This window comes from Lepisma saccharinum, chromosome 27 (genome assembly GCF_977018435.1).
Source record: "Lepisma saccharinum chromosome 27, izLepSacc3.1, whole genome shotgun sequence".
NCBI classification, from domain to species: Eukaryota; Metazoa; Arthropoda; class Insecta; order Zygentoma; family Lepismatidae; genus Lepisma; species Lepisma saccharinum.
The window spans coordinates 31,627,410-31,633,249 of record NC_139255.1 but is presented as its reverse complement, the minus strand read 5'-3'; the positions used below and the strand labels follow the sequence as shown (position 1 = coordinate 31,633,249).

Here is a 5,840-nt window from a genome sequence, read left to right as displayed (position 1 = left end):
ATGATTGGTACAACAACTATAATTCCTCAAAACTATTTATTCAGTGAAGTGTAATTTTCAGTCGTTATAGTACCAAGACAGTGATGTGAAAAGATTTATGAATTATAATGACAATCTTAATGTAGGATTTCCCTTACTCTTTGAGTGGAGTGGAGTTTTAAGTCGACTTTTGTGCACAGATAGGCTAATTGGGACTGGACCTACAGTTTAAAGTAGGATCCGAACCACTATGCCTCACCGGTTCTCAAACTTAGAACTCCTTGATTGCAAAGCAAATATGTTACAACTATGCCATCGGGGAGGCACCCCTACCATTTGAAGTAGATGTAACAAAAATTATTGTGGATGCCGTATGCAAATGGAAATATAGCATCAAAAGCTAAAAATAATAATAAAAAAAAGTATCTCAAGAGATTGAAAATGAAATCTGGAGTCCCCTTGATGTTGAGGTAATTAAGATTTGACTAATCTATTAATGGGGAGACTGTTCAAAGAAGTTCTCCCATTAATGACTATTGGAATATTGTTGTACGAGAACCAGATGGACCTAACTTAAATTTATGTAATTTTCACGAGTGATTATGTCTGAATATAAAAAAGTCAGTAATTTGAAGATACTTAAATCCTCTTTACCACTAATGAGAAAAGCTGGACATGGGTGAATCTGACTCCAAACACGGCTTTTTTAGAGTTACGTTCCTCTGGTTCTCACACGGCAACATATGACATGAGGTCGTCTTTATGCACAAAGAAGCTACAGTTTAAAGTGGTATCTGAACCATTAAGTGCCTCTGCTGAGTATTGAACATGGAATCCCTTGATTACAAGATGGCAACATGCAACATTTCCAATACACCAATGAAGAGACGAACTGTCAGTGAGCAAATGAGTAAAGTAAACCAATTTCAGATAGAACAGCACTGAAAAATATATTTGCAATGAAACTTTTCTAAATCAAGTGGGAGGTGATTGTGTACATTATGAAACATGTATTCATGAAATCAGATACACACTGATGCAGACCTTTTGTACACAGAAAAGGCATAGTTAAAAAAAAAAAAAAAACTGACTACATGGGAACTTTGCATGTAATATCAGCTTTTTAAAACTTTAGGAAAACCCTTTTGTGTGTTCTGTTACAGCTCTTGCAATAACAATCTTCTACAACAACACACTACTTTATGGCAAAAGTAACTAAGGCAATGAAGTACATTGATATTTCATAACGACAAACAAGGCTTAAAAACTGTTGCAAAGGGGAAGCTTTAAACAGAATAAAATAAACCTTTTCATGTTCCATCTTGCATATGAAAATATAAATCTCCTTTCTTTAAAGAAATATATTTTAAGGTAACAGCCATCCAAGCCATATGAAATGGCTGATGTGCATTTTACTGAAAAATTATCTGAAAATTATGGTTCAAGCAGATATTTAGTTTTCTGTTGGTTGAGTCCCAATCTTCAAAAAAACTTTCCAGCAGGTAGTAAAAATAAATAAGTGAACCATTTAAAGTATTCAATAATTAAATGAAAGAAGTGAGGAATGTTACAATGTTATATTTCAAAAAGAATGTCCCAGAAAACCTATTTCACACAAACTTAATAACATTAAAGCACATCTGAAGATTCACACACACACACATGCAGAGTTGACAGTGGATGGGAAAACTGAATTTTCTTCCATCCCTCCATCTTTGATTTTTGTTGCCATAGGAGGCCGATAGTGAAGCACCATGTTCTTTAAAAGACACTTCCATTTTTGTTTTAGGATGCCAATGGTCCATTACATAGACAGCTATGCACCTCAGGAGTGTTTTCACCAGCACCATCTATTGGTGTCATGACCCATGGTCCTCTGGATACCCACTGTTACCTGCAAAAATAAAGAAAGGCCTGTCCTGAGTTTCCACTGTAGATAATAAATATCTCAATAACAATTGAAAGTAACTTCACTCAAAAGATTTTAAAGGATCAGCAGGAATTCAAGTATTAACTTATGAGCACTTCTATAATCTATTCCTTTACTTCAAAACATCTAAAGTGCACATATCCGGTGATGGTTCCCCCAGTCTCTTATGAAGAAACTGTATGTTAAATTTGGCAATCCTCTAAAGTGCCACATTTATAGAAATTTTGAGTACTTTTGTTCAAATCGCAATGTCAATGTTTGACTTCTAAAAATACGCAAGTGTTCCACAAAAGCTCTATTTCCATAGCAAATGGAATGTTGAACAAATGAACATGTAATAGCCCCATCTAGTTGCTGCACTTTTTTACACTCTGTGCAGTGCAGGTGTATCCAGTGTCAAGAGTAGTGCAAGGAAATCACGTTCAACCAACTAGACGGAAAGCAGTGTTCCAGTTAAGAAGATTCAACAAATGCCTGTCTGCTGCTTTGAATGGTCATTTGATTAGTTACCACACACCACGTGACCATACACCAGTCCAAAAGGTAGTGCAGACACCAAATACACTACTTGACTCCAAATCAACAAACTTAGACAACTCAGTGTTGCACCATGCAACCAACTAGACGCTTCAGTGCAAAGAGAGTCAAAAAGTGCAGTCAACTAGACGGGGCTAATGTGTTATGACTCCTAGGTGTTTTATAAACTTGCCTACAACAAACGAGGTTAGATAAATTTATCATCCTCAATTTACATTCTACAAATTCTATTACATTTCAATAATCTTGTTATTCATATCCAAATTAAACATGTATCATATTTAATCACATGCTCATTGTGTGGCAAACATTATAGATTATGCTAACTGTGAATGTTATGTGAAGGCTTCCATGTAAAGTATTGTCTGGAATAAAAATAGTTATATGATTTTATGAAACATTCACGTAACATTTCTATTAATAAAAATGCTTCCACATAAAATTGTCCATAGCATGGTCTTGTTGTATACTGGTAGGGTTTCTTCTTATTATTATTATTACTACTTGTATCTAAGAATAAAACGTTTTGATAAACATTTCTGAGTTCTTCAAATGTTAAGTTTAAAATTTACGGATAATGCACATTTTGTAATAATAAAAAGGTGAGAGAAGAGAATACTAGACTTATTGTAGAATATAGATAATTATGAAACAACACTGCACATGTATTCATAATACAGTAATGGTAATAAACATAGTACTTCACATCTTTAATAATGCAGTTCATATATGAGATGAGTGTAATTTAAATACTTCATGGAAAAATTATTAACAATAATTATTCCAGACTTAGAACATCTACATACCTAACAGCCAAGTGTTCCTTGTATCTGCCTTATTCTTATATTGACAAAAGTATCTGATGTTGGAATTCCTCATGTGTCCACCCTGGATACCGGGAGTAGTCACAATATTTTCATTTTAATCGGCTATCTGCAAAAGAGGAAAAGTACTGTAACTTTTGCACAAATAATTGGGTTAACAAGTTGAGGTATTGATCATAATAAGATACTGCACGAAGTTAATGATTTTTTTTTTTTAAAAAAAAGTATATATATTCATGTTATTCTGAATGAGAAATACCATCCATCTGATGTTACACATTACTCAGTTGTTTACTTCTGATTTCTTTGAAAATAGCAACTGTTTTGAAAACCCCACAAATTCACCTTTTACTGTGTTCCAATAAAAAATAATAAAATATTAAAAGAATATCACTCTGGAACTGTTATTGCCATTAGCATCTTTGATTTGGTTTGTTTTAACAATTATAATTGTATTGTTTTGTCCATGCAAATAGGAATACGAGATAAAAAGTGATACAAATTTGTTTGCTAATCCAGAACTATATGGATAGTATTGAAAATAAACTAGCATGTTCACTTGCACAATATACCTACCTACATGGCCAGTCAGCCACTCATTTCAGTATTTATGTTTTATTACATTTTATTGTAGAAGCTGTCTAAAACCCACCACATGATGGATGTCAATAGGTGTTATTATAATGAAACAAAAATAACGTACACTATCTTACCTCCTTTTAACATCCAGCTCCTCTGCTTGTATCAATGGGAACTTCATCTATTGTGAGGAGCAATAACCACCATAGCACTGCACACTTGCTCTATACACTGGCTGATGACCTATAACCATCTGGCTGGCACCTCCATGTTGTGAAAATGAGAGCTTCTAGCACCTATAAAATTATTTCAGAAAAAATAAATATAAATTCTCTTACAAGGAAACTTCTATCAAACAGTTCCCACTGACTCAAAGATTTTCATGCTTAAAATAAATTCATGCTACCCACTATCAACACATGACATAAGGTAGTTAAACTGAGTGCATTCTGTTGATGGTTTCATACAGAAAAAATATTTTCCCCTTTTCAATTGATGGTTATGAATACAGTATACCAAGTACCCCCTCCCATGCACACACATACACACACACACACACATATACATTACTAATGACATTTTTGTCACAAAAAAAGTTTTCTCTCACCAGTGTCTGGGCAACCGAATGGAGTACTTTCATTTTTACTGGTGCTTAGGTGTTTAGGTTAGATTTTGTGATTACAATAAAAAATATATAATTTTACATTCCCGTCGTGATAAAAAAAATAGATTTGGGATAAATTCTAACGTCCGTAACTCTGTAAATATACGTTTCTATGCCCCCAAGCTTCTGATATAGTCTTAACAACAGTTAATCTTTCCATGTGGAATTTTTCATGGAAATTCGAGGGAGTACGTAATTTAGTACACTCGACCTGCAATTAATACAACTTAAAATATAGTGTCAAAATTTCCTTTAAAATCTTTATCATCAGTTCACGTACTGTATAAATCATGCGTACCATTTTTTCCCCCTATATATAACATATGGTAGTGGTGCCTAATTGAAGTATTTTATAGTACCGTAATTTCATTTACTGGTTGCAACAGGACAATACGTTCCAGAAAATTAATTGTTCTTATTTTGTGCGGCATCGTTATTTTACATTTTGATGTGACGTGGGTGGAATGTTGGCATACATTTCCCAGGTGTATCAAAATATATTTTGCAGTAGTATTTTATTTCGCGATTGCTAAGCTTAAGGAATGTTGCAAAAATATCAGCTCTAATTCTTACAAAGTACGTGGAACAATGTAATTAACAATAAAAAGGAAAATGGCACGAAGTATTTATTCTTTAGGTACATCGTAGCAACAATTCACAATACATACGTATTTCACTCTCCCCCAGATTTGTTCCAATTGCCCTTATGTTCATACCCAATAATATTAATAACATACTAATATGACGTACTTACTCGAAATACGACTGAAACTAAGTGGGATTGCAATTCTTCTTTCTTCAAAACCATCCTCCGCAACAGCTGATAGTGTCCATCTTGAAAATCTGCAGCCGTGAACGAACTCGGTAGGTGCCTGGCTTGTGAGTAGGTTCCACTCGTTTTCTGTTAGCGCGTCCGTAACCGTATTCGTTAACGAAGAGTGGAGACTACACTAAATGCCATTCGTTAGCCTTTCTTGACAAAAACGTCACGAACTCGTTAGACCTTAACGTGTTGACAGTTCAAGACTGATGTCTGGCAGACCCGTTTTCTTTCACGGCTAACTCGTTCAAAGCGACCGGGAGAAAATCTTGGGATCCGGATCCTTGGGTCTCGGCGTCGGCTCGCCCACCCTCCTTGTGGCATGCAGAAATCGGACAAAATAGCATGCAGCCAAAGGAAAGGAAGTTGACCACTAGCACGTAGTGACAGGCTGCCTGGCGTTGGGATGGTGGCGGTGCATTATGTGGAGACGCCCCGCTAGGCTAGCCTCAACTATCTCACAGATTTATTTTTGTTTCTTTGAAGTCCACTTTATGCACATTAAGA

General features: G+C 35.0%; 1 long non-coding RNA gene across 2 annotated transcripts; it reads right to left on the bottom strand.

The window, feature by feature from the left end:
- Positions 1 to 1,560: 1,560 nt before the first annotated feature.
- On the bottom strand, positions 1,561 to 5,471 carry LOC145980135 (uncharacterized). Of its 2 annotated transcripts, XR_014440832.1 has the most exons (4): positions 5,268 to 5,471; positions 3,984 to 4,145; positions 3,253 to 3,379; positions 1,561 to 1,873 (listed from the first exon to the last, which is right to left on the bottom strand). It is a non-coding gene; the product is annotated as an uncharacterized LOC145980135 (long non-coding RNA). The 2 variants fall into 2 exon arrangements; XR_014440831.1 differs by lacking the exon at positions 5,268 to 5,471 and having other exon boundaries at positions 3,984 to 4,374.
- Between the last annotated feature and the right edge of the window lie 369 nt (positions 5,472 to 5,840).